Source organism: Ambystoma mexicanum, chromosome 8 (assembly GCF_040938575.1).
Source record: "Ambystoma mexicanum isolate Mex_15411 chromosome 8, UKY_AmexF1_1, whole genome shotgun sequence".
In the NCBI taxonomy this organism is placed as follows: domain Eukaryota; kingdom Metazoa; phylum Chordata; class Amphibia; order Caudata; family Ambystomatidae; genus Ambystoma; species Ambystoma mexicanum.
This window is the reverse complement of record NC_090929.1, coordinates 1,297,113,743-1,297,138,473: the sequence shown is the minus strand read 5'-3', so window position 1 is coordinate 1,297,138,473 and position 24,731 is coordinate 1,297,113,743.

Below are 24,731 nucleotides of genomic sequence, written 5' to 3'. Positions count from 1 at the left end.
TTACCCCCAGCTCCCTCTCATGCCCCGTGTCTCTCTCCTGTTACCCCCCACCCCCCCGGTCATGCCCTGTGTCTCACTGCTGTTGCCCCCCACCCCCCGCTCATGCCCCGTGTCTCTCTCCTGTTCCCCCCACCCCCGGTCATGCCCTGTGTCTCCCTGCTGTTGCCCCCCACCTCCGCTCATGTCCCGTGTCTCTCTCCTGTTACCCCCCTCCCCCGGTCATGCCCCGTGTCTCCCTGCTGTTGCCCCCCACCCTCCACTCATCCCCCATGTGTCTCTCCTGTTCCCCCCACCCCCGCTCATGCCTTGTGTCTCCCCTGTTCCCCCCACCCCCACTCATGCCCTGTGTCTGCCTGCTGTTGCCCCCCAACCCCCGCTCATGCCCTGTGTCTCTCTTCTGTTACCACCCCAACCCCTGTCATGCCCTGTGTCTCTCTCCTGTTACCCCCCACCCCCCTCTCATGCCCCGTGTCTCTCTCCTGTTACCCCCCACCCCCCTCTCATGCCCCGTGTCTCTCTCCTGTTTCCTCCCACCCCCTGGTCATGCCCCGAGTATCCCTGCTGTTTCCCCCCACCCCCCGCTCATGCCCTGTGTCTCTCTCCTGTTACCCCCAGCCCCCTCTCATGCTCCGTGTCTCTCTCCTGTTACCCCCACCCCCTTCTCATGCCCCGTGTCTCTCTCCTGTTGCCCCCACCCCCAGTCATGCCCCGTGTCTCCCTTCTGTTGCCCCCCACCCCCTGGTAATGCCTGTGTCTCTCTGCTGTTTCCCCCCACCCCCCGCTCATGCCCCGTGTCTCTCTCCTGTTAACCCCATCCCTCTCTCATGCCCCATGTCTCCCTCGTGTTCCCCCACCCCCCGCTCATGCCTCGTGTCTCCCTGCTGTTGCCCTCCACCCCCGCTCAAGCCCCGTGTGTCTCTCATGTTGCCCCCCACCTCCTGCTCATGCCCCGTGTCTCTCTCCTGTTACCCCCCACCCCCTCTCATGCCCCGTGTCTCTCTCCTGTATCCCCCCACCCCCCGTGTCTCTCTCCTGTTGCCCCCCACCCCCCGGTCATACCCCGTGTCTCCCTGTTGCCCCCCACCCCCTGGTCATGCCCCGTGTCTCCCTCCTGTTGCCCCCCACTCCCCGCTCATGCCCCGTGTCTTTCTTCTGTTACCCCCCACCCCCCTCTCATTCCCCATGTCTCCCTCGTTTTCCCCCGCCCCTCGGTCATGCCCTGTGTCTCCCTGCTGTTGCCCCCACCCCCCGCTCATGCCCTGTGTCTGTCTCCTGTTACCCCCATGCCCCGCTCATGCCCCATGTCTCCCTACTGTTCCCCCCACCCCCCGCTCATGCCCCGTGTCTCCCTCCTTTTCCCCCCACCCCCCGTTCATGCCCCTTGTCTCCCCTGTTCCCCCCACCCCCCTGCTCATGCCCTGTGTCTCCCTCCTTTTTTCCCCCACACCCCACGGATGCCCAGTTGTGTTCTCTTTATACACCCCGCCTTCTCTTTCCATGGTGGCCATCTTAAAAGATTTTCCTCCCTACACGGTTTGGGAAGAAAAATCTTTTTTTTACCACCCGGGGTTCCCACTTTGAGGACCTAAGATGCTAGTGGTCTTCATCTATTGAAAAGGATGTTATGGCGACGTTGCACTAATAAAAACCTATGAAATTCAGTAAAAAAAAAATGTGTTACAGGGACGTTATGGTTAAGTTGCACTAATAAAAACCTATGAAATTCAATGAAAAAACTTTGTTAAAGGGACGTTATGGTTAAGTTGCGCTTCTAAAAACCTATGTAATTCAGTGAAAAAACTTTGTTAAAGGGACCTTATGGTTAAGTTGCGCTACTAGAAACCTATGAAATTCAGTGAAAAAACATTGTTAAAAGGACGTTATGGTTCCAAGTAAAACCTAAAAACCCTTGAAATTCGCCAGTTATGGTAAGCGAAGCAACCATAACTCGCGCCACCACCGTGCACTGCTAAGACTAACACCCACGACATCAAAGATGACATCACATGCTATTTTTTGTTGAATCATCATCACCTTTCTTTTCCATTCTTCCTTGATCACAGGTTCTTCCCTCCAAGGTCTTACTTTCAACACCAGTCTCCCAGCTTCTAAGGTCTGAAATTGGTTCTTTATGAGGTCAGGAGGATCCGACCCACCCCTGGAGATACTTGCGAGTGGTAAGCTTTCTACAACCATCAATATACTGACATCCTCCTGACTTTCATCTTCCCAGGTGCGTGTTGCTTTCTCTGCCTCGCCCACATCTTCTTCTGTAATTTCTCAATAGGTTGATAGATTCTTCAAGGGGATCTCCTCGAGTTTGGTTATTTCCTCCGCAGCCTCCTTATCTTTGGCAATTGCGTTGAAGGATATTTCTTTTCCTTTATTAGTAGTGCTTCCCTCATTAACTGACCTTAGCAGATTGGATTTCAAGGCCTCTGGGGTTGATAGACTCCAAAGGAACGCTCTTGATCTGTTTGATTTCCACTTTTTCATTGATTGCAATTTTTTTTTAAATTAGGATCTTGCTTGCTGGACTTTTCAAATATTGAAAATGATCTGGTTTCGGTAGTAGTATTCTTTGTATAAATCCCGCACATCAGTATCGGGCCCCCTATCCAGTAGGCACTACCCGAGCCCTCTCAGAATCAGGATTAGCAGGGGGTGTTAATGTCATCGGGTCACACACCAAGCTTTCAATCTCCCTCCTTGGATCCTCTCTCTGGCTGGCCTATCATCCTCTATATCAGGGATCTCACTTCCCATGTTAGGTTCCTTTAAAATCTTCATTTGCTGTCTCATCCCCTCTATATAGAGCTCTTTTTCTCGAAATGCAGTCAAAAATTTCATAGCTTCCAGAAGGGACGCCATCATAGGTGTTTTATCAGCAACCCTCATTGCCATTGGGCAGTTAGTTCTGCTTCTCTATCCAGTCGTGAATGAATAACTCCTGAGAGAGCCTCTAGACTCATCATTTCTGTGAGGATGGTTTTCAGCAGGGCTCCTTGGTCCTTTGTAATCTCGTTTAGGGTTTCATAATGTTTGCTGAACGGGTTTAAAGTTATAGCCAATGCAGCCATCACAGAATTGTGGATTTGGATTAGAGGGAGTAAGGGAGTTTGGTCGTTTTTAATTGATCCATTGCTTACCGAGGAAAAATGTCTACTTACAGATGCAGAGGTGGAAATCGATGTTTGCTGTGCTATCTTTCTCTCTTCCATCATTGAAGAATCTCTCTCTTCCATCGTTATTTTGGCCAGATAGTTGTCTTCCTCCCTCACCCCTGGGGAAGCTGCCACCTCTTGTAATCCATTACTACTCTGCTGGTTTAGTATTGAAATTGCCTCCAAGTTCACTGTCGGCGCCTTTGGGGTGGAGCATTTAATAGAAAAAGAGTTGCTTAATATTCATTGCCAGGCCATAGTTGATTTAATGTCCTGTATGTCCCTTTGTAATCGAGCAGCCAGGGAAGAGTGTTGGGCTTCAAGGGAGCCCAATCTGCCAATACTTACTGGGGGGCCATTCCCATTGACCTTACAATAGAGTCATTCCCACTTAGTCACTCATACTCTGGTGGCTCCGGATGCGCAAATATTTCCTCAAGAGACACATTGTCATCTTCCCAGTCAATCGTCACTCTTTTCAAAACAACACCCTTTTCCTCGACCTCCGTCACTGTTTGGTATCCATCCAAGTATTCTGAGTACATAGTCTTCTCCTTGGATCTTCCCCTCATTGGTATCAGCTCATGCATGTGGCTCCTCACAGCTATTATCATGAAGGGGGCATCAGCCAACGTTGGCCTCTCGCCTCTATCTCCACCATCAGCGTGTTCTCCCTCCTGTTCTACTGGCACGAGGGTCGTGCACCTCACTTCTCCAATTTCCAGCACTGAGTCATCTATAAATGGGACTTTCATATAAGGAGTTCCCCGTTTTGGCTCTTGCTCGACCTCTGGTCGTTGCATGCCTTCACTCACGCTAAGTGCTTCTTCTTCTCTGATTTTTCATTGTTGGTGGGTGCAGGGACCATTTTCCATTTTCAAGTGGGTTGTGTTCACATATTAACGAGGCAAATCGAGTAAGATAGAGGGATCACAAAGAAAGGGGAAATACCCGCCAGATCCAGGCCTCAATCAAAGATGAGAAAGAAGGGACGGTCAGCGGGATTCGCATGTAAGTGGTATATGCCAAAACAGCATCCAAGCAGCTAATGTTCATTCCAGGCCCCCACCTCTACCCTCACTAGGCGCATTATTAATTCTCCGAGCTCCCGGGGCACGCCCAGCCATCAAATCTCTGTTTCCGTCTCCCGGCCTTTATGGACTTCACAGACTGCAGACACCTCTAGAGCACAGCTCTGCGGCATGCTCTGCGGTAGGCTGTAGATTTTGTAACCAGGCTCCACCCTCTGGATTCACTGAGAGCAAGGACAGACTCTCACTCACAGATTGCAGACACCTCTGCAGCACAGCTCCACTGTAATAATTATTGAAAGACTAAGTACTTGTAGAGAAAAGTCATTATAACTAGTACGTTCTTGTGTTGTATGGGTCATAGTTGGTAGCTCAACAGAGCAAAAAAGAGTTGTGAAGGCTCAGAATGAAATAGACAGATATAAAGGCAGGACAAGCTCCAATCTTATCTGACCAGAAAGGGTTTGTTGAGAGTCATCTAGTGTTTTTTCCTGGAGACACATCAATAGATTGAGCACTGTGGACGTTCATATGGGATGTGCACTGGCAGGGTGACAAGGGGCGTAAGCTTATAGTTCACATCGGCTGATGTCAGCTACAGGGGTGTGTGTTATGATGTACTGCCACCAGAGCACTTGAACTTAGTGTGATCGATCAAGGGATTTTATTATCACAAGAAGGCGGTTCTCGAGCCATGTAGTTTGTATTTGTAAACGCCTGAAAATTGAAGGTAAGATGCATTGGAAAAACACACATGATCGATTGATATATATGCTCAAAAACACATGCCCTATCCATTGGAGCAATAAACCTCTTTGTTAATGAGCCAGAGCACCCAACGTATTGCTTGGACCGCAGTCTTAAACCATGTAATCCAGCCAAAGCTTTGAGAAACCAGATTGGCTAATCACCCGTCCCAGGTGATAATATGCAGAAATCCTCTATGCACAGAAGATAGTTGCCACTGTAACAAAATATCAAAGAACATCAACTAAATGCTACAGTCTTCATTTGCACCACTGACCACAGGGTGTATATAGTCTGGCCCAAGTTTGAATTTGCTGTACAATGTTTCACCACACACTGCTTGCCAGAGACAAAAAGCCTCCACCTCAGAGTCAGTGTAACTGGCCTTGGGCTGAGGTTGATTTGTGTCAGAGTTTAGAGCTGAACATAGCAGTAAACCCAATGCGAGTGTAGGGACAGTTTAGAGGATTATTATCTCAAACCCTCTCCCTCTGTGGAACAGCCAGATTGTGCTTATATTCATGTGTCTATCATTATTATTTTTTTTATTATTAATAGGGTATTTATTGAGTGTGGAACTAGCCTTTGGAAAAAAATGAAGCCCTTTACAATTATAGGGGACAGAACACAGGGAGGGAAGTAGATAAAAAAGAAGTGGGAGCTAACAGGGAGGGTGGGCGATTGGCAGCATGGGGGATTATAGTGGGGAGTAGATGTCAGGCTGGTCAGTAATATCCTCTTCTTCCACTGAGGACTCCGTCTCTCCCACCTCCCCTTCCTCCTCACCTCTACTTTTCCTCCTGAGTGCCAGCTTCTTTCTTGCTTTCAGTCCGGGTCTCTCCTTTTTTTTATGTAGATGGGGCGGCCGTGGAAGACGCCACAGTGTCACCTTATAGGTAAACTGTGGGCAATCCTCCGCGGTCGCCAAATGCGGGGAAAAAGCCAGAGGCACAAAAAACCCCAAAGTAGTCTCCACGGAATTCAATGAAGTTGCTGGGTTCCGGTTTGACTCTGAAGTATTTTCTACGTGAGGTGGACAAAGACTGCCAGCAGGCGAAGAAACTGGAGAAAGGTGGTTCCACGTGAGTATACCGCTGAAACTGTAAACAACTGCAGAAAGTGGCACCTTGAGCACAACGTAGAGCCGAAGGATCAAGAAAGCAGTCCGGGGACAGGCGTAGGTCTGGTACACAAGAGAGGAGTAACAAAGTCAATGGAGTAGGCAGAGAAATCCAAAGGCAGGCCAGGAGTCGGTACACGGGAAGACAGGAAAATAGCAGCGGGTTGATGGTAAAGGGACGGGAAGGAAAGAATGCAAGAAGGGAAACAGAGGAATGAACGGAAGACGGAAGGAACAGAAGGAACAGAAGCAACAGAAGGAACAGGGAATGGGAGAGAGAGTAGCGAGGAGGATGGGAGGAAAAAACAGAGAGAGAGAGAAACGACAAGAAAGGGAAGGAGGGCGGACAGGAGAGAAACTAGTAGCAAGAGCAGGGAGCACAGGTAACCACAAGCGGAAAAACCATAGGACGTTGCAACGTGTCCGAGTTCCGGAAGTGAGGAAGGAAAACAACCGCCGTCGGACGTGATGCAAGAGAAAACTAGACCTGCACACGACGCTGCGAGGAACGTGATGGGAACATCAATGGTGGACTACATTTCCATCAGTTCCAAACCCGCCATCTCCCCCAAGTCGTGACAGTAGATCACTGAGTGTCAGGTAGGGTGGGGAGTGCAGGGTGTGTGGACCTAGGTGTTAAGGAGGAGCCATTCCTTGAGGAGGAAGGTTTTGAGCTATTTACTGAATTGTAGATGTGATGGGGCAAGTCTGATGTTGATGGGAAAAAGGTTCCAGAGTCTTTGAGCACAGAAAAATCTTCTGGTTCTTTCCTTCCTGCACTGTCGTAATTCAAGTTTGCACATTTCTATACTTCTAGTGGATTGCAGGCCTCCAGATATGCTGAGGTTCTCAGTGGGGTAGCTTGGAGACTTCAGGATGACAGCCGTGTAGGTGATGCAATAGGATTTGAAGATGATACAGGATTTCAGTGCGAGACAGTGCAGTTCGATTAGGGTCGGGGTACTGTGGTCGAATTTGCAGAGTCCTTTAATAGGTCTTGCTGCAGCATACAGGAAACAATTCAGGGTTTCCAGGGTAGTCACCCGAAGGCCTTCCAAAGGGCATTACCACCATCCAGGTGGTAGAGGACAAAGGCTTGGACAGTGGATATGAAGTTGTTTTCTGGGCTTGATTTTGCACAGGAAAGAAAGTTGGTAGCGGGCTGTTTGTGTCTTCCTTGCTATCTTCTGTTTGAATGTGAAGTGTCTGTTGATGTTGAACTCAAAGGACTTGGCACAGGGTTCCAGTTGGGTGGGAATCCCTAAAGGTTCATAGCAGAGAGCGACTCTGGATATCAGGGTGTTCAGTGTTGTTGGTCAGCAGTAGGAATTCAGTCTTGGAGAAGTTGAACTTCAGGTAAGCACTTGACATCCAGGACTGGATTAATGTAAGGCTTGTGTGGAGAGATGAGGGTTCTGAGTGGTTCCATGTAAAGATTGAAGATCACGGGGGACAGGATGGATCCCTGTGCAGCTCCACAGGTGATGGGTAGTGTTGGTGAGCTGGAAGAATCCATTCGTACGAATTTTTGGTGGTCCGCAAGGTAGGATTTGAACCAGCTGTGGACAATCTTGCTGATCCCCATCCAGTTATGTAGATTGTCGTTGAGTGTCTGGTGGTCTACGGTGTCAAATGCTGCTGAAAGGTCAAAGAGAACTAGGAGGCAAGGATGGCCATCATCAAGGATTTTAAGGGCATCGTTGATCACCTTGATGGTAGCTGTTTCTGTGCTGCATCTTGGTCTGAAGCCAGATTGATAGGACAGAAGGAGGTTATTTGCTTTGATGTGTTGAAGGAGTTGTTGGGCTACTACTTTCTCAAGGATCTTACCTAGAAAGGTAAGATTGGTAGTAAGGCAGTGGTTGCTGCCATCATAAGGGTCCAGTGTTGGTTTCTTAAGAAGCGGGAGGATTTTTCTAGTCTTGACGTTGAGGGGAAAGTGCCTTGAGTTAGGGAGCTATTGATGATTATCACGCAAGGGAGGAAGGCTTCAGTCAGAAAGGTCTTGAGTAAGGAGGGAAGGGGAATGCCATATGGATAGAATGTGGCCTTCAGGGAGGCCAAGATGGCAGTGAGGTTTTCCATAGTTAGTGGGCCTCATCACGAGTTGGGCGGTAACGCTGGCGCTATTAGCGCCGGCGCTAATAGCCCTACCGCCAAACCCCCGGCGCCGGATGGCGGGTTTGGCGGAAGGGTTATTGCCCATTCCCCATTGGGCCCATTCGGGAATTCATCATTCCCCATTGCGCCCAATGGGGAAAATTCACGCTATTACCGCCGGCGGATTTCCCGCCGGTGGTAATCGCGGCGAAAATTGGCAATTTTGCAGCTGATTTCCCCGCAGATCAGAGCTGGTGGGAAATCCGCCAAAGTCATGATCTGGCTAACTCTTAAATGCAGCGGTAATAGCGCTACCACCACATTTAAGGGTTACCACCAGACTCGTGATGAGGCCCAGTGTCTTGAAAGCTGTCCAGGTAGTTGTGGTTTTGGGAGGTGGCATGTGTAGTGTTGTGGAATTGATGTCTATGTATTGGTGGATCATGTTAATCTTGTTGATGAAGAAAGAGTTGACGGCAGTGAATGTTTACATGGAGTGTGCTGCAAGTGTGTCGGGAAGTTTGGGCTGATGCAGTGCTTGATGGCTTTGAAGAGGGCTCTGCTTTCATTGTTGTCTTTGGCTATGGTGTTTTCGTAGTAATTGGCCTTAGCAGTGTTGATCATTCACCTATGTTTAGCACAGAGTTCCTTAAGCTGAACAAGATTGGATACGCTGCAGGATTTTCACCAATTCTGTTCTTGTTTTCTGACAGTTCATTTGTTGAGGATGAGCTTTTGAGTGTACCTTGGTGCTAAAGGTTTAGGTTTGAGGGTGACCATTTCACTGGGGCTTGGTGGGTATTGTTGTTTGTGAGGGTGGTGTTGAGTTCTTGGAGAAGTGAGTTGCAGTCCTGGTTTGTGAGGGGTACATCAGCCCAAGTGAGTTGGAATTTGGTGATGCATTCTGTAAGAGCCTCCATTTGGAAATTCTTGAAGGGTCTGAAGGCTTGATTGGTTGGTTTCCAATGGGTTTGCTTAAAAGGTGTGGTCGACTAATCTCAAAGGGGATTTCCAGGTGGTCTGACGATTGGAGCAGAATAGAAGAGCTGTGATGAAGGGTTGGAAGTGTGCTGATGATGACGTTGAGGATATTGCCTTTCCTGTGAGTTAGTTCCCTTGTGTGCTGTGTGCAGTTCAGTGTTTAGAGATGACAATGGAGATCTTTTTTCATTGCTTTGGTTGCTGAGTTGCCAGGGATGCCAGTGTGAAGACTTGGAGTGGGGCCATCCCCTCTCCGCGCCTCCACGCGGCTGGAAGCTTCCATCGTTCAATGAAAAAACTTTGTTAAAGGGACGTTATGGTTAAGTTGCGCTTCTAAAAACCTATGTAATTCAGTGAAAAAACTTTGTTAAAGGGACCTTATGGTTAAGTTGCGCTACTAGAAACCTATGAAATTCAGTGAAAAAACATTGTTAAAAGGACGTTATGGTTCCAAGTAAAACCTAAAAACCCTTGAAATTCGCCAGTTATGGTAAGCGAAGCAACCATAACTCGCGCCACCACCGTGCACTGCTAAGACTAACACCCACGACATCAAAGATGACATCACATGCTATTTTTTGTTGAATCATCATCACCTTTCTTTTCCATTCTTCCTTGATCACAGGTTCTTCCCTCCAAGGTCTTACTTTCAACACCAGTCTCCCAGCTTCTAAGGTCTGAAATTGGTTCTTTATGAGGTCAGGAGGATCCGACCCACCCCTGGAGATACTTGCGAGTGGTAAGCTTTCTACAACCATCAATATACTGACATCCTCCTGACTTTCATCTTCCCAGGTGCGTGTTGCTTTCTCTGCCTCGCCCACATCTTCTTCTGTAATTTCTCAATAGGTTGATAGATTCTTCAAGGGGATCTCCTCGAGTTTGGTTATTTCCTCCGCAGCCTCCTTATCTTTGGCAATTGCGTTGAAGGATATTTCTTTTCCTTTATTAGTAGTGCTTCCCTCATTAACTGACCTTAGCAGATTGGATTTCAAGGCCTCTGGGGTTGATAGACTCCAAAGGAACGCTCTTGATCTGTTTGATTTCCACTTTTTCATTGATTGCAATTTTTTTTTAAATTAGGATCTTGCTTGCTGGACTTTTCAAATATTGAAAATGATCTGGTTTCGGTAGTAGTATTCTTTGTATAAATCCCGCACATCAGTATCGGGCCCCCTATCCAGTAGGCACTACCCGAGCCCTCTCAGAATCAGGATTAGCAGGGGGTGTTAATGTCATCGGGTCACACACCAAGCTTTCAATCTCCCTCCTTGGATCCTCTCTCTGGCTGGCCTATCATCCTCTATATCAGGGATCTCACTTCCCATGTTAGGTTCCTTTAAAATCTTCATTTGCTGTCTCATCCCCTCTATATAGAGCTCTTTTTCTCGAAATGCAGTCAAAAATTTCATAGCTTCCAGAAGGGACGCCATCATAGGTGTTTTATCAGCAACCCTCATTGCCATTGGGCAGTTAGTTCTGCTTCTCTATCCAGTCGTGAATGAATAACTCCTGAGAGAGCCTCTAGACTCATCATTTCTGTGAGGATGGTTTTCAGCAGGGCTCCTTGGTCCTTTGTAATCTCGTTTAGGGTTTCATAATGTTTGCTGAACGGGTTTAAAGTTATAGCCAATGCAGCCATCACAGAATTGTGGATTTGGATTAGAGGGAGTAAGGGAGTTTGGTCGTTTTTAATTGATCCATTGCTTACCGAGGAAAAATGTCTACTTACAGATGCAGAGGTGGAAATCGATGTTTGCTGTGCTATCTTTCTCTCTTCCATCATTGAAGAATCTCTCTCTTCCATCGTTATTTTGGCCAGATAGTTGTCTTCCTCCCTCACCCCTGGGGAAGCTGCCACCTCTTGTAATCCATTACTACTCTGCTGGTTTAGTATTGAAATTGCCTCCAAGTTCACTGTCGGCGCCTTTGGGGTGGAGCATTTAATAGAAAAAGAGTTGCTTAATATTCATTGCCAGGCCATAGTTGATTTAATGTCCTGTATGTCCCTTTGTAATCGAGCAGCCAGGGAAGAGTGTTGGGCTTCAAGGGAGCCCAATCTGCCAATACTTACTGGGGGGCCATTCCCATTGACCTTACAATAGAGTCATTCCCACTTAGTCACTCATACTCTGGTGGCTCCGGATGCGCAAATATTTCCTCAAGAGACACATTGTCATCTTCCCAGTCAATCGTCACTCTTTTCAAAACAACACCCTTTTCCTCGACCTCCGTCACTGTTTGGTATCCATCCAAGTATTCTGAGTACATAGTCTTCTCCTTGGATCTTCCCCTCATTGGTATCAGCTCATGCATGTGGCTCCTCACAGCTATTATCATGAAGGGGGCATCAGCCAACGTTGGCCTCTCGCCTCTATCTCCACCATCAGCGTGTTCTCCCTCCTGTTCTACTGGCACGAGGGTCGTGCACCTCACTTCTCCAATTTCCAGCACTGAGTCATCTATAAATGGGACTTTCATATAAGGAGTTCCCCGTTTTGGCTCTTGCTCGACCTCTGGTCGTTGCATGCCTTCACTCACGCTAAGTGCTTCTTCTTCTCTGATTTTTCATTGTTGGTGGGTGCAGGGACCATTTTCCATTTTCAAGTGGGTTGTGTTCACATATTAACGAGGCAAATCGAGTAAGATAGAGGGATCACAAAGAAAGGGGAAATACCCGCCAGATCCAGGCCTCAATCAAAGATGAGAAAGAAGGGACGGTCAGCGGGATTGGCATGTAAGTGGTATATGCCAAAACAGCATCCAAGCAGCTAATGTTCATTCCAGGCCCCCACCTCTACCCTCACTAGGCGCATTATTAATTCTCCGAGCTCCCGGGGCACGCCCAGCCATCAAATCTCTGTTTCCGTCTCCCGGCCTTTATGGACTTCACAGACTGCAGACACCTCTAGAGCACAGCTCTGCGGCATGCTCTGCGGTAGGCTGTAGATTTTGTAACCAGGCTCCACCCTCTGGATTCACTGAGAGCAAGGACAGACTCTCACTCACAGATTGCAGACACCTCTGCAGCACAGCTCCACTGTAATAATTATTGAAAGACTAAGTACTTGTAGAGAAAAGTCATTATAACTAGTACATTCTTGTGTTGTATGGGTCATAGTTGGTAGCTCAACAGAGCAAAAAAGAGTTGTGAAGGCTCAGAATGAAATAGACAGATATAAAGGCAGGACAAGCTCCAATCTTATCTGACCAGAAAGGGTTTGTTGAGAGTCATCTAGTGTTTTTTCCTGGAGACACATCAATAGATTGAGCACTGTGGACGTTCATATGGGATGTGCACTGGCAGGGTGACAAGGGGCGTAAGCTTATAGTTCACATCGGCTGATGTCAGCTACAGGGGTGTGTGTTATGATGTACTGCCACCAGAGCACTTGAACTTAGTGTGATCGATCAACGGATTTTATTATCACAAGAAGGCGGTTCTCGAGCCATGTAGTTTGTATTTGTAAACGCCTGAAAATTGAAGGTAAGATGCATTGGAAAAACACACATGATCGATTGATATATATGCTCAAAAACACATGCCCTATCCATTGGAGCAATAAACCTCTTTGTTAATGAGCCAGAGCACCCAACGTATTGCTTGGACCGCAGTCTTAAACCATGTAATCCAGCCAAAGCTTTGAGAAACCAGATTGGCTAATCACCCGTCCCAGGTGATAATATGCAGAAATCCTCTATGCACAGAAGATAGTTGCCACTGTAACAAAATATCAAAGAACATCAACTAAATGCTACAGTCTTCATTTGCACCACTGACCACAGGGTGTATATAGTCTGGCCCAAGTTTGAATTTGCTGTACAATGTTTCACCACACACTGCTTGCCAGAGACAAAAAGCCTCCACCACAGAGTCAGTGTAACTGGCCTTGGGCTGAGGTTGATTTGTGTCAGAGTTTAGAGCTGAACATAGCAGTAAACCCAATGCGAGTGTAGGGACAGTTTAGAGGATTATTATCTCAAACCCTCTCCCTCTGTGGAACAGCCAGATTGTGCTTATATTCATGTGTCTATCATTATTATTTTTTTATTATTAATAGGGTATTTATTGAGTGTGGAACTAGCCTTTGGAAAAAAATGAAGCCCTTTACAATTATAGGGGACAGAACACAGGGAGGGAAGTAGATAAAAAAGAAGTGGGAGCTAACAGGGAGGGTGGGCGATTGGCAGCATGGGGGATTATAGTGGGGAGTAGATGTCAGGCTGGTCAGTAATATCCTCTTCTTCCACTGAGGACTCCGTCTCTCCCACCTCCCCTTCCTCCTCACCTCTACTTTTCCTCCTGAGTGCCAGCTTCTTTCTTGCTTTCAGTCCGGGTCTCTCCTTTTTTTTATGTAGATGGGGCGGCCGTGGAAGACGCCACAGTGTCACCTTATAGGTAAACTGTGGGCAATCCTCCGCGGTCGCCAAATGCGGGGAAAAAGCCAGAGGCACAAAAAACCCCAAAGTAGTCTCCACGGAATTCAATGAAGTTGCTGGGTTCCGGTTTGACTCTGAAGTATTTTCTACGTGAGGTGGACAAAGACTGCCAGCAGGCGAAGAAACTGGAGAAAGGTGGTTCCACGTGAGTATACCGCTGAAACTGTAAACAGCTGCAGAAAGTGGCACCTTGAGCACAACGTAGAGCCGAAGGATCAAGAAAGCAGTCCGGGGACAGGCGTAGGTCTGGTACACAAGAGAGGAGTAACAAAGTCAATGGAGTAGGCAGAGAAATCCAAAGGCAGGCCAGGAGTCGGTACACGGGAAGACAGGAAAATAGCAGCAGGTTGATGGTAAAGGGACGGGAAGGAAAGAATGCAAGAAGGGAAACAGAGGAATGAACGGAAGACGGAAGGAACAGAAGGAACAGAAGCAACAGAAGGAACAGGGAACGGGAGAGAGAGTAGCGAGGAGGATGGGAGGAAAAAACAGAGAGAGAGAGAAACGACAAGAAAGGGAAGGAGGGCGGACAGGAGAGAAACTAGTAGCAAGAGCAGGGAGCACAGGTAACCACAAGCGGAAAAACCATAGGACGTTGCAACGTGTCCGAGTTCCGGAAGTGAGGAAGGAAAACAACCGCCGTCGGACGTGATGCAACAGAAAACTAGACCTGCACATGACGCTGCGAGGAACGTGATGGGAACATCAATGGTGGACTACATTTCCATCAGTTCCAAACCCGCCATCTCCCCCAAGTCGTGACAGTAGATCACTGAGTGTCAGGTAGGGTGGGGAGTGCAGGGTGTGTGGACCTAGGTGTTAAGGAGGAGCCATTCCTTGAGGAGGAAGGTTTTGAGCTATTTACTGAATTGTAGATGTGATGGGGCAAGTCTGATGTTGATGGGAAAAAGGTTCCAGAGTCTTTGAGCACAGAAAAATCTTCTGGTTCTTTCCTTCCTGCACTGTCGTAATTCAAGTTTGCACATTTCTATACTTCTAGTGGATTGCAGGCCTCCAGATATGCTGAGGTTCTCAGTGGGGTAGCTTGGAGACTTCAGGATGACAGCCGTGTAGGTGATGCAATAGGATTTGAAGATGATACAGGATTTCAGTGTGAGACAGTGCAGTTCGATTAGGGTCGGGGTACTGTGGTCGAATTTGCAGAGTCCTTTAATAGGTCTTGCTGCAGCATACAGGAAACAATTCAGGGTTTCCAGGGTAGTCACCCGAAGGCCTTCCAAAGGGCATTACCACCATCCAGGTGGTAGAGGACAAAGGCTTGGACAGTGGATATGAAGTTGTTTTCTGGGCTTGATTTTGCACAGGAAAGAAAGTTGGTAGCGGGCTGTTTGTGTCTTCCTTGCTATCTTCTGTTTGAATGTGAAGTGTCTGTTGATGTTGAACTCAAAGGACTTGGCACAGGGTTCCAGTTGGGTGGGAATCCCTAAAGGTTCATAGCAGAGAGCGACTCTGGATATCAGGGTGTTCAGTGTTGTTGGTCAGCAGTAGGAATTCAGTCTTGGAGAAGTTGAACTTCAGGTAAGCACTTGACATCCAGGACTGGATTAATGTAAGGCTTGTGTGGAGAGATGAGGGTTCTGAGTGGTTCCATGTAAAGATTGAAGATCACGGGGGACAGGATGGATCCCTGTGCAGCTCCACAGGTGATGGGTAGTGTTGGTGAGCTGGAAGAATCCATTCGTACGAATTTTTGGTGGTCCGCAAGGTAGGATTTGAACCAGCTGTGGACAATCTTGCTGATCCCCATCCAGTTATGTAGATTGTCGTTGAGTGTCTGGTGGTCTACGGTGTCAAATGCTGCTGAAAGGTCAAAGAGAACTAGGAGGCAAGGATGGCCATCATCAAGGATTTTAAGGGCATCGTTGATCACATTGATGGTAGCTGTTTCTGTGCTGCATCTTGGTCTGAAGCCAGATTGATAGGACAGAAGGAGGTTATTTGCTTTGATGTGTTGAAGGAGTTGTTGGGCTACTACTTTCTCAAGGATCTTACCTAGAAAGGTAAGATTGGTAGTAAGGCAGTGGTTGCTGCCATCATAAGGGTCCAGTGTTGGTTTCTTAAGAAGCGGGAGGATTTTTCTAGTCTTGACGTTGAGGGGAAAGTGCCTTGAGTTAGGGAGCTATTGATGATTATCACGCAAGGGAGGAAGGCTTCAGTCAGAAAGGTCTTGAGTAAGGAGGGAAGGGGAATGCCATATGGATAGAATGTGGCCTTCAGGGAGGCCAAGATGGCAGTGAGGTTTTCCATAGTTAGTGGGCCTCATCACGAGTTGGGCGGTAACGCTGGCGCTATTAGCGCCGGCGCTAATAGCCCTACCGCCAAACCCCCGGCGCCGGATGGCGGGTTTGGCGGAAGGGTTATTGCCCATTCCCCATTGGGCCCATTCGGGAATTCCTCATTCCCCATTGCGCCCAATGGGGAAAATTCACGCTATTACCGCCGGCGGATTTCCCGCCGGTGGTAATCGCGGCGAAAATTGGCAATTTTGCAGCGGATTTCCCCCCAGATCAGAGCTGGTGGGAAATCCGCCAAAGTCATGATCTGGCTAACCCTTAAATGCAGCGGTAATAGCGCTACCACCACATTTAAGGGTTACCACCAGACTCGTGATGAGGCCCAGTGTCTTGAAAGCTGTCCAGGTAGTTGTGGTTTTGGGAGGTGGCATGTGTAGTGTTGTGGAATTGATGTCTATGTATTGGTGGATCATGTTAATCTTGTTGATGAAGAAAGAGTTGACGGCAGTGAATGTTTACATGGAGTGTGCTGCAAGTGTGTCGGGAAGTTTGGGCTGATGCAGTGCTTGATGGCTTTGAAGAGGGCTCTGCTTTCATTGTTGTCTTTGGCTATGGTGTTTTCGTAGTAATTGGCCTTAGCAGTGTTGATCATTCACCTATGTTTAGCACAGAGTTCCTTAAGCTGAACAAGATTGGATACGCTGCAGGATTTTCACCAATTCTGTTCTTGTTTTCTGACAGTTCATTTGTTGAGGATGAGCTTTTGAGTGTACCTGGGTGCTAAAGGTTTAGGTTTGAGGGTGACCATTTCACTGGGGCTTGGTGGTTATTGTTGTTTGTGAGGGTGGTGTTGAGTTCTTGGAGAAGTGAGTTGCAGTCCTGGTTTGTGAGGGGTACATCAGCCCAAGTGAGTTGGAATTTGGTGATGCATTCTGTAAGAGCCTCCATTTGGAAATTCTTGAAGGGTCTGAAGGCTTGATTGGTTGGTTTCCAATGGGTTTGCTTAAAAGGTGTGGTCGACTAATCTCAAAGGGGATTTCCAGGTGGTCTGACGATTGGAGCAGAATAGAAGAGCTGTGATGAAGGGTTGGAAGTGTGCTGATGATGACGTTGAGGATATTGCCTTTCCTGTGAGTTAGTTCCCTTGTGTGCTGTGTGCAGTTCAGTGTTTAGAGATGACACTGGAGATCTTTTTTCATTGCTTTGGTTGCTGAGTTGCCAGGGATGCCAGTGTGAAGACTTGGAGTGGGGCCATCCCCTCTCCGCGCCTCCACGCGGCTGGAAGCTTCCATCGTTCAATGAAAAAACTTTGTTAAAGGGACGTTATGGTTAAGTTGCGCTTCTAAAAACCTATGTAATTCAGTGAAAAAACTTTGTTAAAGGGACCTTATGGTTAAGTTGCGCTACTAGAAACCTATGAAATTCAGTGAAAAAACATTGTTAAAAGGACGTTATGGTTCCAAGTAAAACCTAAAAACCCTTGAAATTCGCCAGTTATGGTAAGCGAAGCAACCATAACTCGCGCCACCACCGTGCACTGCTAAGACTAACACCACGACATCAAAGATGACATCACATGCTATTTTTTGTTGAATCATCATCACCTTTCTTTTCCATTCTTCCTTGATCACAGGTTCTTCCCTCCAAGGTCTTACTTTCAACACCAGTCTCCCAGCTTCTAAGGTCTGAAATTGGTTCTTTATGAGGTCAGGAGGATCCGACCCACCCCTGGAGATACTTGCGAGTGGTAAGCTTTCTACAACCATCAATATACTGACATCCTCCTGACTTTCATCTTCCCAGGTGCGTGTTGCTTTCTCTGCCTCGCCCACATCTTCTTCTGTAATTTCTCAATAGGTTGATAGATTCTTCAAGGGGATCTCCTCGAGTTTGGTTATTTCCTCCGCAGCCTCCTTATCTTTGGCAATTGCGTTGAAGGATATTTCTTTTCCTTTATTAGTAGTGCTTCCCTCATTAACTGACCTTAGCAGATTGGATTTCAAGGCCTCTGGGGTTGATAGACTCCAAAGGAACGCTCTTGATCTGTTTGATTTCCACTTTTTCATTGATTGCAATTTTTTTTTAAATTAGGATCTTGCTTGCTGGACTTTTCAAATATTGAAAATGATCTGGTTTCGGTAGTAGTATTCTTTGTATAAATCCCGCACATCAGTATCGGGCCCCCTATCCAGTAGGCACTACCCGAGCCCTCTCAGAATCAGGATTAGCAGGGGGTGTTAATGTCATCGGGTCACACACCAAGCTTTCAATCTCCCTCCTTGGATCCTCTCTCTGGCTGGCCTATCATCCTCTATATCAGGGATCTCACTTCCCATGTTAGGTTCCTTTAAAATCTTCATTTGCTGTCTCATCCCCTCTATATAGAGCTCTTTTTCTCGAAATGCAGTCAAAAATTTCATAGCTTCCAGAAGGGACGCCATCATAGGTGTTTTATCAGCAACCCTCATTGCCATTGGGCAGTTAGTTCTGCTTCTCTATCCAGTCGTGAATGAATAACTCCTGAGAGAGCCTCTAGACTCATCATTTCTGTGAGGATGGTTTTCAGCAGGGCTCCTTGGTCCTTTGTAATCTCGTTTAGGGTTTCATAATGTTTGCTGAACGGGTTTAAAGTTATAGCCAATGCAGCCATCACAGAATTGTGGATTTGGATTAGAGGGAGTAAGGGAGTTTGGTCGTTTTTAATTGATCCATTGCTTACCGAGGAAAAATGTCTACTTACAGATGCAGAGGTGGAAATCGATGTTTGCTGTGCTTTCTTTCTCTCTTCCATCATTGAAGAATCTCTCTCTTCCATCGTTATTTTGGCCAGATAGTTGTCTTCCTCCCTCACCCCTGGGGAAGCTGCCACCTCTTGTAATCCATTACTACTCTGCTGGTTTAGTATTGAAATTGCCTCCAAGTTCACTGTCGGCGCCTTTGGGGTGGAGCATTTAATAGAAAAAGAGTTGCTTAATATTCATTGCCAGGCCATAGTTGATTTAATGTCCTGTATGTCCCTTTGTAATCGAGCAGCCAGGGAAGAGTGTTGGGCTTCAAGGGAGCCCAATCTGCCAATACTTACTGGGGGGCCATTCCCATTGACCTTACAATAGAGTCATTCCCACTTAGTCACTCATACTCTGGTGGCTCCGGATGCGCAAATATTTCCTCAAGAGACACATTGTCATCTTCCCAGTCAATCGTCACTCTTTTCAAAACAACACCCTTTTCCTCGACCTCCGTCACTGTTTGGTATCCATCCAAGTATTCTGAGTACATAGTCTTCTCCTTGGATCTTCCCCTCATTGGTATCAGCTCATGCATGTGGCTCCTCACAGCTATTATCATGAAGGGGGCATCAGCCAACGTTGGCCTCTCGCCTCTATCTCCACCATCAGCGTGTTCTCCCTCCTGTTCTACTGGCACGAGGGTCGTGCACCTCACTTCTCCAATTTCCAGCACTGAGTCATCTATAAATGGGACTTTCATATAAGGAGTTCCCCGTTTTGGCTCTTGCTCGACCTCTGGTCGTTGCATGCCTTCACTCATGCTAAGTGCTTCTTCTTCTCTGATTTTTCATTGTTGGTGGGTGCAGGGACCATTTTCCATTTTCAAGTGGGTTGTGTTCACATATTAACGAGGCAAATCGAGTAAGATAGAGGGATCACAAAGAAAGGGGAAATACCCGCCAGATCCAGGCCTCAATCAAAGATGAGAAAGAAGGGACGGTCAGCGGGATTGGCATGTAAGTGGTATATGCCAAAACAGCATCCAAGCAGCTAATGTTCATTCCAGGCCCCCACCTCTACCCTCACTAGGCGCATTATTAATTCTCCGAGCTCCCGGGGCACGCCCAGCCATCAAATCTCTGTTTCCGTCTCCCGGCCTTTATGGACTTCACAGACTGCAGACACCTCTAGAGCACAGCTCTGCGGCATGCTCTGCGGTAGGCTGTAGATTTTGTAACCAGGCTCCACCCTCTGGATTCACTGAGAGCAAGGACAGACTCTCACTCACAGATTGCAGACACCTCTGCAGCACAGCTCCACTGTAATAATTATTGAAAGACTAAGTACTTGTAGAGAAAAGTCATTATAACTAGTACGTTCTTGTGTTGTATGGGTCATAGTTGGTAGCTCAACAGAGCAAAAAAGAGTTGTGAAGGCTCAGAATGAAATAGACAGATATAAAGGCAGGACAAGCTCCAATCTTATCTGACCAGAAAGGGTTTGTTGAGAGTCATCTAGTGTTTTTTCCTGGAGACACATCAATAGATTGAGCACTGTGGACGTTCATATGGGATGTGCACTGGCAGGGTGACAAGGGGCGTAAGCTTATAGTTCACATCGGCTGATGTCAGCTACAGGGGTGTGTGTTATGATGTACTGCCACCAGAGCACTTGAACTTAGTGTGATCGATCAAGGGATTTTATTATCACAAGAAGGCGGTTCTCGAGCCATGTAGTTTGTATTTGTAAACGCCTGAAAATTAAAGGTAAGATGCATTGGAAAAACACACATGATCGATTGATATATATGCTCAAAAACACATGCCCTATCCATTGGAGCAATAAACCTCTTTGTTAATGAGCCAGAGCACCCAACGTATTGCTTGGACCGCAGTCTTAAACCATGTAATCCAGCCAAAGCTTTGAGAAACCAGATTGGCTAATCACCCGTCCCAGGTGATAATATGCAGAAATCCTCTATGCACAGAAGATAGTTGCCACTGTAACAAAATATCAAAGAACATCAACTAAATGCTACAGTCTTCATTTGCACCACTGACCACAGGGTGTATATAGTCTGGCCCAAGTTTGAATTTGCTGTACAATGTTTCACCACACACTGCTTGCCAGAGACAAAAAGCCTCCACCTCAGAGTCAGTGTAACTGGCCTTGGGCTGAGGTTGATTTGTGTCAGAGTTTAGAGCTGAACATAGCAGTAAACCCAATGCGAGTGTAGGGACAGTTTAGAGGATTATTATCTCAAACCCTCTCCCTCTGTGGAACAGCCAGATTGTGCTTATATTCATGTGTCTATCATTATTATTTTTTTATTATTAATAGGGTATTTATTGAGTGTGGAACTAGCCTTTGGAAAAAAATGAAGCCCTTTACAATTATAGGGGACAGAACACAGGGAGGGAAGTAGATAAAAAAGAAGTGGGAGCTAACAGGGAGGGTGGGCGATTGGCAGCATGGGGGATTATAGTGGGGAGTAGATGTCAGGCTGGTCAGTAATATCCTCTTCTTCCACTGAGGACTCCGTCTCTCCCACCTCCCCTTCCTCCTCACCTCTACTTTTCCTCCTGAGTGCCAGCTTCTTTCTTGCTTTCAGTCCGGGTCTCTCCTTTTTTTTATGTAGATGGGGCGGCCGTGGAAGGACGCCACAGTGTCACCTTATAGGTAAACTGTGGGCAATCCTCCGCGGTCGCCAAATGCGGGGAAAAAGCCAGAGGCACAAAAAACCCCAAAGTAGTCTCCACGGAATTCAATGAAGTTGCTGGGTTCCGGTTTGACTCTGAAGTATTTTCTACGTGAGGTGGACAAAGACTGCCAGCAGGCGAAGAAACTGGAGAAAGGTGGTTCCACGTGAGTATACCGCTGAAACTGTAAACAACTGCAGAAAGTGGCACCTTGAGCACAACGTAGAGCCGAAGGATCAAGAAAGCAGTCCGGGGACAGGCGTAGGTCTGGTACACAAGAGAGGAGTAACAAAGTCAATGGAGTAGGCAGAGAAATCCAAAGGCAGGCCAGGAGTCGGTACACGGGAAGACAGGAAAATAGCAGCGGGTTGATGGTAAAGGGACGGGAAGGAAAGAATGCAAGAAGGGAAACAGAGGAATGAACGGAAGACGGAAGGAACAGAAGGAACAGAAGCAACAGAAGGAACAGGGAACGGGAGAGAGAGTAGCGAGGAGGATGGGAGGAAAAAACAGAGAGAGAGAGAAACGACAAGAAAGGGAAGGAGGGCGGACAGGAGAGAAACTAGTAGCAAGAGCAGGGAGCACAGATAACCACAAGCGGAAAAACCATAGGACGTTGCAACGTGTCCGAGTTCCGGAAGTGAGGAAGGAAAACAACCGCCGTCGGACGTGATGCAACAGAAAACTAGACCTGCACACGACGCTGCGAGGAACGTGATGGGAACATCAATGGTGGACTACATTTCCATCAGTTCCAAACCCGCCATCTCCCCCAAGTCGTGACAGTAGATCACTGAGTGTCAGGTAGGGTGGGGAGTGCAGGGTGTGTGGACCTAGGTGTTAAGGAGGAGCCATTCCTTGAGGAGGAAGGTTTTGAGCTATTTACTGAATTGTAGATGTGATGGGGCAAGTCTGATGTTGATGGGAAAAAGGTTCCAGAGTCTTTGAGCACAGAAAAATCTTCTGGTTCTTTCCTTCCTGCACTGTCATAATTCAAGTTTGCACATTTCTATACCTCTAGTGGATTGCAGGCCTCCAGATATGCTGAGGTTCTCAGTGGGGTAGCTTGGAGACTTCAGGATGACAGCCGTGTAGGTGATGCAATAGGATTTGAAGATGATACAGGATTTCAGTGCGAGACAGTGCAGTTCGATTAGGGTCGGGGTACTGTGGTCGAATTTGCAGAGTCCTTTAATAGGTCTTGCTGCAGCATACAGGAAACAATTCAGGGTTTCCAGGGTAGTCACCCGAAGGCCTTCCAAAGGGCATTACCACCATCCAGGTGGTAGAGGACAAAGGCTTGGACAGTGGATATGAAGTTGTTTTCTGGGCTTGATTTTGCACAGGAAAGAAAGTTGGTAGCGGGCTGTTTGTGTCTTCCTTGCTATCTTCTGTTTGAATGTGAAGTGTCTGTTGATGTTGAACTCAAAGGACTTGGCACAGGGTTCCAGTTGGGTGGGAATCCCTAAAGGTTCATAGCAGAGAGCGACTCTGGATATCAGGGTGTTCAGTGTTGTTGGTCAGCAGTAGGAATTCAGTCTTGGAGAAGTTGAACTTCAGGTAAGCACTTGACATCCAGGACTGGATTAATGTAAGGCTTGTGTGGAGAGATGAGGGTTCTGAGTGGTTCCATGTAAAGATTGAAGATCACGGGGGACAGGATGGATCCCTGTGCAGCTCCACAGGTGATGGGTAGTGTTGGTGAGCTGGAAGAATCCATTCGTACGAATTTTTGGTGGTCCGCAAGGTAGGATTTGAACCAGCTGTGGACAATCTTGCTGATCCCCATCCAGTTATGTAGATTGTCGTTGAGTGTCTGGTGGTCTACGGTGTCAAATGCTGCTGAAAGGTCAAAGAGAACTAGGAGGCAAGGATGGCCATCATCAAGGATTTTAAGGGCATCGTTGATCACCTTGATGGTAGCTGTTTCTGTGCTGCATCTTGGTCTGAAGCCAGATTGATAGGACAGAAGGAGGTTATTTGCTTTGATGTGTTGAAGGAGTTGTTGGGCTACTACTTTCTCAAGGATCTTACCTAGAAAGGTAAGATTGGTAGTAAGGCAGTGGTTGCTGCCATCATAAGGGTCCAGTGTTGGTTTCTTAAGAAGCGGGAGGATTTTTCTAGTCTTGACGTTGAGGGGAAAGTGCCTTGAGTTAGGGAGCTATTGATGATTATCACGCAAGGGAGGAAGGCTTCAGTCAGAAAGGTCTTGAGTAAGGAGGGAAGGGGAATGCCATATGGATAGAATGTGGCCTTCAGGGAGGCCAAGATGGCAGTGAGGTTTTCCATAGTTAGTGGGCCTCATCACGAGTTGGGCGGTAACGCTGGCGCTATTAGCGCCGGCACTAATAGCCCTACCGCCAAACCCCCGGCACCGGATGGCGGGTTTGGCGGAAGGGTTATTGCCCATTCCCCATTGGGCCCATTCGGGAATTCCTCATTCCCCATTGCGCCCAATGGGGAAAATTCACGCTATTACCGCCGGCGGATTTCCCGCCGGTGGTAATCGCGGCGAAAATTGGCAATTTTGCAGCGGATTTCCCCCCAGATCAGAGCTGGTGGGAAATCCGCCAAAGTCATGATCTGGCTAACCCTTAAATGCAGCGGTAATAGCGCTACCACCACATTTAAGGGTTACCACCAGACTCGTGATGAGGCCCAGTGTCTTGAAAGCTGTCCAGGTAGTTGTGGTTTTGGGAGGTGGCATGTGTAGTGTTGTGGAATTGATGTCTATGTATTGGTGGATCATGTTAATCTTGTTGATGAAGAAAGAGTTGACGGCAGTGAATGTTTACATGGAGTGTGCTGCAAGTGTGTCGGGAAGTTTGGGCTGATGCAGTGCTTGATGGCTTTGAAGAGGGCTCTGCTTTCATTGTTGTCTTTGGCTATGGTGTTTTCGTAGTAATTGGCCTTAGCAGTGTTGATCATTCACCTATGTTTAGCACAGAGTTCCTTAAGCTGAACAAGATTGGATACGCTGCAGGATTTTCACCAATTCTGTTCTTGTTTTCTGACAGTTCATTTGTTGAGGATGAGCTTTTGAGTGTACCTGGGTGCTAAAGGTTTAGGTTTGAGGGTGACCATTTCACTGGGGCTTGGTGGTTATTGTTGTTTGTGAGGGTGGTGTTGAGTTCTTGGAGAAGTGAGTTGCAGTCCTGGTTTGTGAGGGGTACATCAGCCCAAGTGAGTTGGAATTTGGTGATGCATTCTGTAAGAGCCTCCATTTGGAAATTCTTGAAGGGTCTGAAGGCTTGATTGGTTGGTTTCCAATGGGTTTGCTTAAAAGGTGTGGTCGACTAATCTCAAAGGGGATTTCCAGGTGGTCTGACAATTGGAGCAGAATAGAAGAGCTGTGATAAAGGGTTGGAAGTGTGCTGATGATGACGTTGAGGATATTGCCTTTCCTGTGAGTTAGTTCCCTTGTGTGCTGTGTGCAGTTCAGTGTTTAGAGATGACAATGGAGAT